The sequence below is a fragment of the Schistocerca piceifrons genome, chromosome 11 (genome assembly GCF_021461385.2).
Source record: "Schistocerca piceifrons isolate TAMUIC-IGC-003096 chromosome 11, iqSchPice1.1, whole genome shotgun sequence".
Taxonomy (NCBI): Eukaryota; Metazoa; Arthropoda; class Insecta; order Orthoptera; family Acrididae; genus Schistocerca; species Schistocerca piceifrons.
This window is the reverse complement of record NC_060148.1, coordinates 144,289,873-144,305,120: the sequence shown is the minus strand read 5'-3', so window position 1 is coordinate 144,305,120 and position 15,248 is coordinate 144,289,873.

Here is a 15,248-nt window from a genome sequence, read left to right as displayed (position 1 = left end):
AGTGTGTAAGTATTTCAGTTAGGTTTGATGCACTCTTCTTCAAGATTGGTGCAGGGGCACCATCAATGCCAGCAGAGTTGGAATTTTTTAGTGCTTTCATTGCATTATGTACTTCATCTTGTGAGACAGAACTGATGTACATAATCTCGACAAGCACCTATTTTGTATTCATTGACTTGGGTGCCCTTATGTAAGTCTGACTGTATCATATTGTCAGCAGAGCCTGTGAGAAAAATTGTTAAAAGTATTGGCTACTTTTAAGGGGCTTGTCAGTTTTTATTTTTTTTGTAATAGCTTTATATTTTTGCAGGATAGTCTATGTTCACCAGATTCTTTTTTTATAACACTCCACATAACCTTTGCTTTATTATCTGAATTGTAAATGGACTTGTCATTATGCATTGTTTTTGCTGCTCCCATTACTTTTCTTCGTACTTGAATTCATAATAGACATCTGCATCTGCATCTGCAGCAATGAAACAATGGATAATCCAGGATGGAATCCACAATATTATGAAAAAATATAGTTGCTACTCACCAAATAGCAGGGATGCTGAGTCGCAGATAGGCACAACAAAAAGATTGTCAGAAAGTGAACATTTGGCCAAGGCCTTCATCAGAAATGGACAACATACACATACACACTCACACAAATGCAACTCCCACACATGTGACCACAATATCTGGCTGCTGAGGCCTGAGTCTCATTAACAGACTGTGTCTTGGACATTAAACTAACCTTAGAATGGGGAACATAATATATGGAGTGCCACAAAGACTGTTACTGGGCTCACTTCTCTTTTTAATTTATGTACCTGATCTTCCAGTGATTTCAAAGGATATTAAAAAATTGCAATGATTGATGATGAGACAAGCATACTAATCAATCCTACCACACACAGGTTAGTGGATAGCTTAACACACTTGCAAATGGTTGACAGGTAATAATTTAAATCTTAGTCTCACAAAGGCTCATGTTTTACAGTTAAAGCACAACAACAATGACCTTGCTTTCCAGTCTTATGACAAATCATAATGCATTCAACATGTAGATAATCTGATCTGAAAGCCCAGTATGGTGTGTTACGCCTTTAGATGCATCTGCCATTGTGTTGGACCAAAAACAAGAATGTTAGGTTATTTTGCATTTTCACTCCCTGTTGTCTTATGGAACTCTCTTCTGGGGCAGTGCACCTAAAGTAAATGAAGTGTTTACTCAGCAGATGTGAGCAATAAGAGTACTGTGTAAAGTAAATGTACATCCTGCAGAAGGCTTTTCATGTGTTTGCAATTTTTACACTTGCTTCCCAATACACTTCCCATGAAGTATCATGGTTTTTGTTTTTCATAATAAAAATCAGTTTCAACTGAGCTGTGATTTACGCTGCCACAATCCAAGACACAAAAATAATTTTGATGTAGGCTTTGCTCCCTTGTCAGAGTGGAGTTGTGTGTTCTGGTGGGAAGATACACTACGAGGTGTGGCTAGAAAAAAACCGGACTAGTACTGGTGAAACAATAAAACGAATGCAATAAGTCTGAAAGTCGCGTGGCCTGTCACGTGACTCTCGCTCCGCCTACTGTTCAAGTTTCATCTGCCTCCTGCACTCAGTCTGCCCGTGGCGTCTGTTTTAAGTAGTTGACATTTTGTCTGTGCGTCGGAAAATGTTGAGTGTACAGGAAGAACAGCGTGTTAACATCAAATTTTGTTTCAAACTAGGAAAATCTGCAAGTGAAACGTTTGTAATGTAACAACAAGTGTACGGCGATGATTGTTTATCGCGAACACAAGTGTTTGAGTGGTTTAAATGATTTAAAGATGGCCGTGAAGACACCAGTGATGACACTCGCACTGGCAGACCATTGTCAGCAAAAACTGATGCAAACATTGAAAAAATTGGTAAACTTGTTCGACAAGATCGCCGTTTAACAATCAGAGCAGTGTCTGAGTTAACTGGAGTTGACAAGGAAAGTGTTAGGCAGATTCTTCATGAAAGTTTCAACATGAACAAAGTGTGTTCAAAAATGGTTCCAAAGTGTCTCACAATTGAACAGAAGGAACACCGAAGAATGATTTGTTCTGACACCCTGGAAAACATTGAAAGTGATCCCACCTTCTTACAAAATGTTATTACTTGTGATGAATCATGGTTTTTTACTTACGATCCTGAAACCAAACACCAATCGATGCATTGGAAAACTCCTGGTTCTCCACGACAAAAAAAAGCACGAATGTCAAAATCGAAATTCAAGGCAATGATGATTGTTTTTTTTGACATCAAAGGGATTGTGCACATTGATTGGGTACCAGAGGGACAAACAGTGAATCAGCATTACTACATTAGCGTCCTGGCTACCCTACGTGAGCGAGTACGGAGAAAACGGAACGTTTTGTGGAGAAAAAAGTCATGGATCCTTCACCAAGACAATGCCCCAGCTCACAGTGCGTTGTCAGTGAAGACGTTATTGGCAAAACACAACATTCCCATCTTAGATCATCCACCCTACTCACCTGATTTGGCCCCCTGTGACTTTTTTCTTTTCCCTAAAGTCAAGTCAGCTTTGAAAGGAACTAGATTTGAGACTGTTGAAGCAGTAAAAGAAAAAGCGACGGAAGTAATGTATGGACTTACTGAAAATAATCTGCAGCATTGCTATGAAAAGTGGAAAATTCGTATGGAGCGGTGTAGAGACCGAGGAGGAGAGTACATTGAAGGAGATAACATGAAATTGTAAATAATTGTAAATAAATGTTTTTTCCAGCATCAGTCCGGTTTTTTTCTAGTTGCACCTCGTATGTGATCAAGAGTGTTCAGACACCCCCCAAAACATATGTTTTTCATATTAGGTGGATTGTGCTGCCACCTACTGCCAGGTACTCCATATCAGCTACCTTAGAAGTCATCAGACATTGTGAGAGAGCAGAATGGGGTGCTCCGCGGAACTCACGGACTTCGAACATGGTCAGGTGATTGGATGTCACTTGTGTGATACGTCTGTACACGAGATTTCCACACTCTTAAACATCCCTAGGTCCACTGTTTTCAATGTGATAGTGAAGAAGAAATGTTAAGGAACATATACAGCAGAAAAGTGTACCTTGTCTGTTGACTGACAGGGACCACTGACAGTTGAACAGGGTCATAATGTGTAATAGGCAGACATCTATCCAGATTATCACACAGGAATTCCAAACTGCATCAGGATCCACTGCAAGTACTATGACAGTTAGGCAGGAGGTGAGAAAACTTGAATTTCATGGTCGAGCAGCTTCTCATAAGCCAAACATCATGCTGATAAATGCCAAACGACACCTCACTCGGTATAAGGAGCATAAACATTGGATGATAGAACAGTGGAAAAACATCGCGTGGAGTGACAAATGACAGTACACAATGTGGCAATCTGATGGCAGGGTGTGGATATGGCGAATGCCCGGTGAATGTCATCTGCCAGCATGTGTACTGCCAACCATAAAATTTGGAGGCAGTGGTGTTACGGTGTGGTTGTGTTTTTCATGGAGGGGGCTTGCACCCCTTGTTTTGCATGGCACTCCACAGCACGGGCCCACATTGATGTTTTAAGTACCTTCTTGCTTCCCACTGTTTAAGAGAAACTCGGGGATGGCGACTGCATCTTTCAACACGATCGAGCACCTGTTCACAATGCATGGCCTGTGTCAGAGTGGTTACACGACAATAACATCCCTGTAATAGACTGGCCTGCACAGAGTCCTGACCTAAGTCCTTTAGAACACCTTTGGGATGTTTTGGAGTGCCTACTTTGTGCCAGGCCCCACTGACTGACATCAATACCTCTCCTCAGTGCAGCATTCCGTGAAGAATGGACTGCCATTCCCCAAGAAACCTTCCAGCATCTGAAGAGTGGAAGCTGCCATCAAGGTTAAGGGTGGACCAACACCATACTGAATTCCAGCATTACCGATGGAGGGCGCCATGAACTTGTAAGTCATTTTCAGCCAGGTATCGGGATACTTTTGATCACATAGTGTATTCAACAAGTTCCTGTCCACCATAAAGCAAGGCATTGAGAATCCTTATCAATTTAAAATAAAATTAAAAATATGCCCCATTAGCCACTATTTCTGCAGATGATCTAAATATCTAGATTCAGTGATTGAAAGGTTCTGCTACATACATGGCAAGTAGTGCTGTGTCTTATACAGTCGTAAGTATCAAACATAATGAGGTATCTCAAACAGGTTGACCTCCTCAATTTGAGGCAACATGTGTTCCAAAAACATTGATCATGCAAAACCCAACGCACACTCTTCTCACATTACATACTGAGAGCTTTGGATCAGGACAGTCAGGTAGATGCAGTATATCTTGATTTCCAAAAAGCATTTGATTCAGTACCACATCTACACTTTCTTTCAAAAGTGCAATCAAGCAAGGTATCAAACAAAAATTGTGACTGGATTAAGAATTTTTTTGGAAGGGAGGCAGAGCATATTATCTTGGATGTAGAGTCATCAACAGATGTAGAAGTAACTTCAGGTGTGCCCCAGAGAAATGCATTGGGACTCTTGCTGTTCATAATGTATATTAATGACCTTGCAGACAATATTAATAGTAACCTCAAACTTTTTGCAGATGGTGAAGTTATCTGTCATGAAGTACTATCTAAAAGAAGCTGCATAAATATTTTCAAATCTTGATAAGATTTCAAAGTGGTGCAGCTATTAGCAACTGCCTGCTGATGTGGCCGAGCGGTTCTAGGCGCTACAGTCTAGAACCGCACGACTGCTACGGTCGCAGGTTCGAATCTTGCCTCGGGCATGGATGTGTGTGATGTCCTTAGGTTAGTTAGGTTTAAGTAGTTCTAAGTTCTAGGCGACTAATGACCTCAGAAGTTAAGTCGCATAGTGCTCAGAGCCATTTGAACCATTTTTATTAGCAACTTGGTTTAAATGTTCAGAAATGTAAAATAGTGCAGTTAAAAAAATGAAAAAAAGCATAGTCTCCTATGACTTTAATGTTATTGAGTCATAGTTGCAACCAAACAACACAAATATCTGAGTGTAACATTTTGTAAGGTTATGAAATGCAATGATGACAAGGGATAAGAAATGGAACCATAACATAAGCTCAGTCGTGGGTAAAGCAGGTTTATTGCTAGGATATGGGGTAAATGCAGTTAGTCTAGAAAGGAGATAGCTTACAAATCACTTGTATGGCTCATTCTAGATTACTGCTCAAGTTTATGGGACCCGTATTGAATCGGACTAAAAGGGAATATTGAATGTATACAGAGGAGAGCAGCACAAGTGATCACAGGTTTTTTGACCCACGGGAAAGTGCCACAGAGATGCTGAAGAAACTGAACTGGCAGAGTCTTGAAGACAGACATAAACTATTCCTAGAAATGCTACTTACGAAGTTTCAAGAATTGGTTTGAAGTGATGAGTCTAGGTATATACATGATGGGGAAAATAAAAGTGGCTCAGAGACGGGGTACAAAAAAAACACAACAGAGGAAAGGAAACACATTACTAACCTGAGTATAGCAAATGTTGAAAGTGACCGCCATTCATCTCCTGGCAACTTTTGTGCCCTGGTCAGCAAATTGCTAAAGGCGATCTGAAGCTGAACTGCTGGAATTGCTGCAATATCATCCAAAATATTCTCCTGCAGTTCACGAATACTATGGGGGTTTTTGCGCAAAGTAATCACATGCTGACAGGTCAGGTGACCTGGGTGGCCAACTAGAGCCATAATCAGATTGACGTCTGCCAACAATTCTGCCAGGCACGAAGATTGTGTAAATTTGCTCCTAGGTTCGGCGAGCTGTATGGGCAGTTGCTCCATCCCGTTGGAAGTAACTGTAGGTCTTTTCCTCCTCCATTAATGCTACCACAAATGGTTTCAAAATGTTAGCAATGTAATGCACCAAAGTTAGCATCTGATAAAAGAAGACATGAGTGATAATGTAGCGAGTAGACACTGCACACCAAACCCCAACCTTCTAATAGTACAGTGGTATTTCTTGGAATATACGCAGAGTCTCTGCTGCCCAGAATCTGTGATTCTTTGTATCAAATATCAAAACCATTCTCCGACCACCACCAAAGACGAGGGAGCTCCTAGGTTCTGCCAAAGACGCACTGAACCTTAACACACCAGGAGTATATAGCATACCGTGCAAATGCGGAAAACAATACATTGGTCAAACACAGTGCTGTACATCTAAATGCTGTGAAGAATATATCAGATGTGTGCGACTAGGTCACACAGAAAAATCAGCCATAGAAGAACACAGCATAAATGAAGAACACACCTTCAACTTCGAAAACACGAAGGTACTGTGCCGAGCATCTGGCTTCAGGGAAAGCGTTATCAAAGAATCCACAGAAACAAGGATTCATGACAATCTGGTCATCAGAGAGGAGGGATACCAACTCGGCGCAGCACGGAACCCTGTGATAGCGGCAATCCGTCGGGAGCGCGCCTGTCAACGTCCTCCGCCGCGGACGCAGACAGAATGCTTACACTGAGAACCGAACACAGTGCCGGGGCCGACCGCCATCCCCACCACCGCGCACACGCCGCTGGTCCACCACAGCCACCTGAGGTCTAGTGGATGGGGGTGACCGTGCATATAAATAGCCGGCTCTCTGCGAATCTCGACACTTCGCCAGAAGATGGGTAGTACGACACTTCCCGAAACATCGCGAGATATCAACGCTACCACTTGGCTGGAGACCTGAGAAACCTTTGTAAATAGTTTACACCGGGAAAGCCTACATTCACCTACAGATCCTGTCTGATGCCATTCTCAGACTATGCACTGCTTGGCCCTCTTTTCTGGCACTTTGACACCATTAAACTTCTCAGGGAACAACTGACCACAACCATTTCCACGACTTTGTTTTCAATTAACTTTCCATAATAAACACCTGCTGCTCCACTGTGAGTACCATCCTGTCCTTTACACGCGCACTGACAGAGCCTGCACTAAAGTCTGAACCAGTGTGGATCATGTAGTGGGTGGGTACAAGGTATTATGCATACATTTGTGTCCAATCATATCCACTCGTCCAAGCCACTGTATTTCTAGTAACAAGAATCTGGCACGACCAGGAGACGCAGGCCGACCGGCTGAGGGTATCGATGGTGAGTCGCCAAACAGAAAAACAACAGCTATGCACAACTACAAAGATGATGACAATAGATTTGGACAGATATGTTACAATGGCGAGTCTGAAGAGGGAACCAAATTGAGAGCCTAAGCGTAGCAAGATCGGGAACCAAACATTGATCTGTTTATGTAGTACTGCAGTGGGTCTTCGTAAACTCCATTCCATGATATTTCGACTGGACACCTGCTAGTTGCCTTCAAGTGAGCTATTGAAGACTGACAAAGACGTTCCCCGCTCCACCTTATACAGCGTGCTGATAGTACTGCCGATCATGCGTCAGAGTCATGGTGACAGAAGGACGACATCATCGGGTGACACTGCCCTCGCTAGTAGAACTGCAAGGATCAGGTGTCATCCGCTTTGTCACTCACGACAGTTATCGGAGTATTCAGGTGTTTTCGTGTGGAGCAAATCTCAGAGATGTCGGGACGCATTATCCAGCTGGTAGCCACTGTCACAGTTCTTTAGATTTTCCACGATGCATGTTTCAATCGATTCTTTTATAATTGAGACCCAAAAAGATGTTGCTGTGGCCAAAATTAATGTTTTGTCACACTTCATTGAATGTCCATTGGAGATACAATGTTTTGCAAGTGCAGACTTGCTGGGTTGCAGAAGGCGAGTGCAACGTTTATGTTATGTGCAACATTCTTCCACTGTGTGTGTTGTTTGTCTTGTGTAAGCCATATCACACTAATAAGGTATTTTGTGAATTCCTGCTTTCTGAAATATCAAATTATCCTTCACTAATCCCAGCAGGTCTGAAATCTTAGATAATGGGCAGAAAATCACTTTCACCTGAAAATTATTTAAGATTCTTGCTATTTTGAAGAAAATTTTTCCAGCGAAGGGAAGAAAAGCTAGGGACTTTTCTGGCACATTCTCCTCTTTATCTAGCTCCTGGTTCTTACAGGGGAACCTCCCCATCGCAATCCCCTCAGATTTAGTTATAAGTTGGCACAGTGTATAGGCCTTGAAAAACTGAACACCTATCAATCGATAAAACAGGAAGAAGTTGTGTGGAACTATGAAAAAATAAGCAAAATATACAAACTGAGTAGTCTATGTGCAAGATAGGCAACATTTAGGATAATGTGAGCTCAGATGCGCCGTGGTCCTGTGGTTAGCGTGAGCGGCTGCAGAGTGAGAGGTCCTCGGTTCGAGTCTTCCCTCGAGTGAAAATTTTAATTTTTTATTTTCAAACAATTATCAGAGTTCAGGCACCCACACATAATCAACTTCACTCTCCAAAATTCCAGGACATGTTCAGATTTGCTTGGACATATACAAGTTTTGACGGTCTACACACAGAAAAATTTGAAAACATTATAAACTTGTTTCGACAGAGCACAGAGAAAACTGTGCCACTGTGAAACTGTTGCATTCATTTGTTGCAGTTTATGTGACACACTCTTATGTTTTCATCACTTTTTTGGGAGTGATTATCACATTCATGAGAAAACCTAAATCGGGCAAGGTAGAAGAATCTTTTTAGCCATTCGTCAAGTGTGCAAGTTAGGTGGGTCGACAACATATTCCTGTCATGTGACGCACATGCCGTCACTAGTGTTGTATAGAATATATCAGACGTGTTTTCCTGTGGAGGAATCAGTTGACCTATGACCTTGCGATCAAATGTTTTCGGTTCCCATTGGAGAGGCACGTCCTTTCATCTACTAATCGGACGGTTTTGCGGTGCAGTAGCAAAACACAGACACTAAACTTATTACAGTTAACAGAGACGTCAATGAACGAACGGACAGATCATAACTTTGCGGAAAAAAAAAGAAAGTAAAGTTTCGCTTGAGGGAAGACTTGAACCAAGGACCTCTCGCTCCGCAGCCGCTCACGCTAACCACGGAACCACAGCGCTCTTGTGTTCGTAGTATCCTTGATGTTGCCTATGTTGGCCATGGACTACTCAGTTTGTATATTTTGCTTATTTTTTTTCATAGTTCCACACAACTTCTTCCTGTTTTCTCGATTGATCTGTGTTCAGTCTTTCAAGGCCTATCCACTGTGCCAAATTATAACTAAATCTGAGGGGTTTGCGATGGGGAGGTTCCCTTGTTAGTTTCAGCTGACAATGCCATATTAATTTGTTGGGTTGAGTATCTATTGTCTCTGAACACTGTCCTTAAATGTGCAAGCTTTTTAGGTAAACTATCCACATTTGACACTGTATGGGCCATTTGTACTAGTGTTTTAAGCACACTCATGGTTTTGGATGGGTGACGGCAACTTGAGGAGTGCAAGTACAAATCAGTGTGAGTTGCTGTACAGTAAACAGAATGTCCCACAGAGCCGTCACTCTTCCGTCTTAACATCCAGGAATGGGAGACAACCATCTTTCTCTAATTCCATAGTAAATTGAATATTTTCATGAATGGAGTTAAGATGGTGTAAAAACTCCATTAACTTTCCTTCTCCATGGGACCACACTGAAAGTATCATCCACATATTTCCAGAAAACAGTTGGTTTAGAAACTGCTGATTCAAGTGCTCTTTCCTCAAAATCCTCCACAAAAAAGTTTGCCACTAGGGGAGACAAGGGGCTGCACATGGCGACACCATCAGTCTATTCAAAATATTCTTGGTTAAACATAAAATAGGTTTAGGAAAGAGCTTGTCAAAACAAAGCAGTGATGTCCGGCTGAATCTGTTTACCAATTAGGACCAAGGAATCAGCAAGAGGTACCTTTGTAAAAAGAGAAACTACATCAAAACTCATTAGAAGCTCTGAACTAATTAGGTGGAGAGCCCCATTCTGTTGATAAACTCAGTGGAGTTCCATATATGATGTTGGCGTTCACCAACCAATGGTCTCAGCAAGAAAGCAAACTGTTTGGCTAAATCACTTGTGGAGGCGTTAGCGTTACTGATTATAGACCATAAAGGAAGACCTTCTTTGTGCAGTTTCGAAAGACCATTCAGTCTTGGTGGTATGCTCCCATGTGGTATTAACCGCTTAATGGCCCCTGGAGGTAACGAGGAAGAATTCAGTAGTGAACACGCCTTCCATTCCACTTGTTCTATGGGGTCATGATCAGTATTCCTATACATAGTATCACTAAGTAGACCATACATCTTCTCCAAAAACAAACTACAAGGTAATGGAACAGTTGAGTTACCTTTATGAGCATTCAGCACCACTATGTTCGGATCTCCTTCGAGATTTCTGGAGTGCAGCCCTTTATTCAGAAGTTATATTACTGTGTTGAGGAGAAGCTTTCAGGAGAGCATGGCAAGTTTGCCTTCTTATTTCTTCAGCAGCGTCCATGGGAAGGCATTGTACAGCTTCTTCAACACCACTCACGAAACTTATCAGAGATACTGCACTTAGTGTAGGTGCAAAACTGAGTCCTTTACCCAAAATTCTTCTCAGTGAAGTTAACAACGGAACATCGTGCAGGTGTTCTCTTTGGCAACGACTGTTGTGGCACCAAGTGATCACATTTTGACATCTGCTGAGAACTTGCATTCTTATATACTTTTCTCCCAAAGGTTCTTAGAGCAGTTTTGTCATCTTCTGTCAGTGTCCATACTTTTGACCTATGTGTCACAACTGGTCAAACTAGTGAATTATATACAAGGAGTTTTGTTCTTCTTGTAACAAGGCTGTTTCTTAAGAGTTGTAAATTTGTGAAGAAACTTCTGTTTCCTTCTTTTATTTTTTCCCTTACAGTCTTTAAAGTGCTGTTCTCATTTGATATTAAAGCTCCCAAATAACTAAAAAAGGACACTCCTTTGACACATTTCCCATCAATATCTTTAGGGATTCTTCTGGTCTCATAGTGTGGGATTATCATACATTTTATTTTATTTTCATTTAGTATGTGGCCTATGTCTAATGCTTTTGTTTCCATTGACAGGCATGTTTCTTTAATTGTGTTAGCATTAATTCCTACTATTTAATGTCATCATCACACACACACATACCTGGCTAGCTTTCATAAATATGGTGCCTCTTTTATTGATCTTATGTACCAAATTGTGCAGGACTTTATTGAATAAGACACTGTATAGGCTGTCACCTCACTTCACTCCATTATCAAAGACAAATTTTTCATTTGTCCTAGTAAATATATTTACTTTAGCTTTTGTCTCTGCCATGTACTTCATAGTAGTTTGCAGAGTATAGATGTAGATTATCATTTTGATTAGATTCATTAGTCTGGTACCTATACCAGCCTCTCTCAGCTCTCCGTATAGTTCTTGTCAGTGTATGCTATCAAAGGCTTGTTTGATGCAATGAATAGGAAGCACAAATCAATAGTCTGTTCATAGAACTTCCCCACCAATAGTCTTATCACAAAAATTTGATCAGTCATTCCTCTCTGTGGTCTGAAATCCCACTGATGTTCCCCAAGTATTTTTTCTGAACACATCTGTATCCTTTCATTTAGTATATTTGTGAAGATTTTATAAGTCATGCTTAGCACTGCTATACTCCTGTAATTTTCAAATGCTGTTATATAACAGATGCCATAAATAATTTCATAGAAAAAATTAGCACGGCTCTAGACAAAAAAAGTAAAGTAGCCGGAATTTTCTGCGACCTGACAAAGGCTTTCGATTCCGTAAATCATTCCTTGCTAATCCACAAACTAGAAAAATATGGGATTAAGGGTGCAGTACTTCAATGGCTTACTTCTTACTTATCTAATAGAAAACAAAGAACAATCATCTTTTCAAATGGTGTAATCTACCATTCAGACTGGAAAACAATAACACAGGGTGTCCCGCAAGGTTCGATCCTCGGTCCAATTCTCTTTCTATTGTATGTCAACGACTTACTATTAAACATAAATTCACCATCCGTTCTGTTTGCTGATGACACGTCTGTCTTGATAGAAAGCGAAGAAACAGAAACGATTCCTGATAGAGTCACTGGTACATTAGACAGGCTGGAGTCATGGTTCCAGTTAAATGGTCTGAAGCTTAACATATCGCTTACAAACTTGATTGAATTCAGAACCAAACAGTCAAGAGACCAGGAAATAGGTATAAATCATAAAAGTGAAGAATTAACAGAAGTGCATTCTGCTAAATTTCTAGGTCTAGACCTCGATAAGAATTTAAACTGGAACACACATATTGAGTACCTGTGCAGCACACTGGGTAACTTTGCATATGCCATGCATATATTATCAAGTGCTACTAACATGTCCACTCGCAAAGTAGCATATTTAAGTTACTTTGAATCAGTGATAAGATATGGCATTATTTTCTGGGGGAGCTCCAATAATATATCTTGTGTACTGAAGCTCCAGAAGAAAATTATCAGAAATATCTGCACTGCACAGCAAAGAGAATCATGTTGTCCATTATTACAGAAACTAAAAATCTTGACTGTCCCCTCCCTATACCTATACAAGCTAATGATATTTTTACACAACAAACCGGAATTGTTCATTAGAAACCAATTTGATCATCCATACAGTACAAGGAATAAAGATAATTTTATGCTTCCTGCCCATAGATTGAAATTATATGCTCAGTCCCCACAATATATGGGCATGAAAGTCTACAACAAACTTAAAGGCAAGAACATTCTAAACATGCAACTAGGGATACTAAAAAAGAAGTTACATGAAATTCTTATACACAAATGTTATTACTCATTAGAAGAGTTCATGGAAGATGAACTGATAATTTGAGCAGAAAACAACCGCAAATTTGCATTATATTGTGGGGGCAAAAAAAAAATGTCCATTATCAAGAAAGATATTTATCTATGCTGGAAAATAAGAAAATATAGATACTTCTAAAAACAAAGATGATGTGACTTACCAAACAAAAGTGCAGGCAGGTTGTTCGTGTGTCTATCAACCTGCCAGCACTTTCATTTGGTAAATCACATCATCTTTGTTTTTAGATATATTTTTCCCACGTGGAATGTTTCCCTCTATTATAAAAATATAGATACTGCTACACAGACTAAATATATTTTTAAAAATTAATATTAGATTCTAGTTTATAATTTTTGACGTGTCTCCTGTACCATAATCACATGACTTGTAAGTGAATGTTATGAGGCTAATAATTCACAATTCACTCCTTTCTTATAAATGAAGATTGTTATTCTTGTTTTCCAGTTATCCGGCATGGTTTCAGTTTCCCGTATGTGTGATATTAATGTGTGCAGCTCCTTTATTACAGCACCTCCACCACTTTTTTCAGTTCAGAGATTACGCCCTCTTCATCAGGGGTTGGATTGTTTTTCATCTCGTGGGCAGCCACAGATACCTCTTGCATCATCAGCTTTCTTCATCACTGCCTGCTTCAGGCTCCCCTCGTTCTTGCTGTGGGGCTGTCCGTTCTTTTCCTAGGCCGTTATCTTGTGTCTTTGATATTCTGCCCGTCTGCCCACTACCTGTTCTTCCTCCCTTATCATTTTCCCATCTTTATTTGAGCTGGCCTTTATTTTTGGCTTGTACCTCTTCTCACTTTTATTGATCTCCCATCATATTCGAGTGACTTATAGAATTTATGATAAATGGGATGACTGAGAGGTAATAGTTCCTGAAGATTTTTCCATTTTGGTTCCTTAATTTTGAGAGGCTCCTCGTACAGATTACTGAACTGAATGGTTGGTTGCCTTCCTTTCAGCTTTCTTTGGAAATTTATCTTTGGGAATTCAAAATCAGGATCAAAGGTGAACTTCACCAGCATTACAAATGACCTGTTTTTTCTCAAAGCACATCAGATGAATTGAGGACAACCTCAATTGGTGTCCTGATTCATCCTTGTACATAGACAGCTTGATATAAACAATGCAGTCCATTGCATCAACTGAAAGAAAATCATTTTATTGTGTTTTTATAATCTTGAAGCTCTTGTTTGCTTTAGAAACTGTGTTAGTCCAGTTTTCGGGAAAAAACACATACTCAAGTTTAGACTTATGTTTCTCTATTATGCAAAGCCTCTATCACCCTCCATGTACATGTGACCTGGCTCCAAGAATTTATTGTTAACAGCATCAGGAATACCTTTCTTAATGACATTAATTCAAAACTTTGCCTTATTCTTGTTTCTATTCTGTCTTCCACAATAGTCTCTGTATGCTATGAGATGTTTAGAAGTTGGATGATCTTTCAGAAACATATTCAAACAGGAGGCAACCTCTTGTAAACCACGAGATGCGATAGTTTTTCCACAAAAGCATAGTTGCTTGCCTGTTCCTAAATTATGAATGCGAAAGTTGTAAGCCACATAATATACTTTGTTTGTGGTTAGAACAGGAATTGATAATGATTTGTGAAGGTCAAATGCAATGGCCAATTCTTCACCATTTCACTCTCTTTGGCTGTTGACTGATCATTCCTCTTAGATTTCAAAGCTTTTTTGGCTTAACAATGATACCATTCCCATTGTGTCTGCAGTTCTTTGATTTGGCACATGTCAGTTATTAATTTTATGGCCACGAGAAAATACAGTTATTAAAGGTATCTGAATGTAGCCAGTGAAGGCTGAGTTAAACTGAATGATAAAAAATGTGACAATATTGCCTTTCCTTCACAGGTGTTTTACGACACCTGTCGCATTCATCTACGTATAAGGTACACATTTTTGTTATAATCAAATTCAGTGAGAGGTACTGTTTTTCAGTTTTCTGTAGTCTTGAGTAATGACTAGTGTATTGGGGAACTGCACTGATATGCTTCCTAGGTGACTCTAGAAGAGGTTTTGATGTCGATGGTCTGCCTTTGAAACCCCTCCTCTCCCGGGAAGACACCTGAGTTTCACTACCTCGATTCGTTTCTCTGGCAGTCCGTCCATTTGAAATATTGAGTGTATTTAAGAAGAAGTCTTCATCCACTCTCATTGTCTTTTTGAATGGAATCACAGTTTCCTTATGTTGTAATGGAGGTTTCAAAGTCACACGAGACAGTAAAAATGCGTTTTGCAGTTCCCAAAAACCCAAAGCCATAACTCGTGAAAGATATTCCTAAGGTTTTTATCATAAATGTTACCACATAGATACCTACAGTTATACATGAACTGATTTAACATTCTTCTCTCTTTAATCTTACCACCATGCCGCCCATATTCCTGGCCAATTTTTTTAAATTGTAAATTGTAA